This window comes from Lupinus angustifolius, chromosome LG16 (assembly GCF_001865875.1).
Source record: "Lupinus angustifolius cultivar Tanjil chromosome LG16, LupAngTanjil_v1.0, whole genome shotgun sequence".
NCBI classification, from domain to species: Eukaryota; Viridiplantae; Streptophyta; class Magnoliopsida; order Fabales; family Fabaceae; genus Lupinus; species Lupinus angustifolius.
Genome location: NC_032024.1, coordinates 19,348,101 through 19,348,717, shown reverse-complemented (window position 1 = coordinate 19,348,717; position 617 = coordinate 19,348,101).

The window sequence follows — 617 nt, the reverse complement described above, 5'->3', positions numbered from 1 at the left end:
TTGTGATAGACTTGTCCCTTGTGAGAATTTGAGCCTTAATTGTGGATGGATTGTTGTATGCCATCTAATATTCTTTCATGTGTGATTGCACTCTTGATTACTTGCACTCTAGAACTTGACTTGTTTCTTGTTGATACTTGATATTCACATGCACATATTGAAGTGATCTAGGCATTTCTTTTGAATAAGCCACTTAGCCATATAAGCCTACCTTGAACGAATTTATCCTTTGATAGCCCCTTTGAGACTTTTACTTCTTTCATTGTTAGTTAGCTCATTACAAGCTTATAAGTGAAAAACCATGATTGTCCAAACCTTAGGGAATTTTGGAGCTTTGGAATTGTTTTGGGAATAGGTATTAAGTAAGAAAGGGTGCATTGTTCTTCAAATCTTGTGGATTCTTGGTTATGTCTTAATGATGGTTAACACAATTGCGTACATAAGTCTTCATAAAAAAAACGAAAATGAAAAAGAAAAACAACAAAAAGAGAAACAAAAGTGAATAAAAGGTTGAGTAAGGCAAAAAAGATTGGAAATAGAGATTTGGTCTTATTTTGGGTTGATTTTTGCATACTTTTTACTTATTCCCCATTGCTCCTATATTCCATTTGATTTTA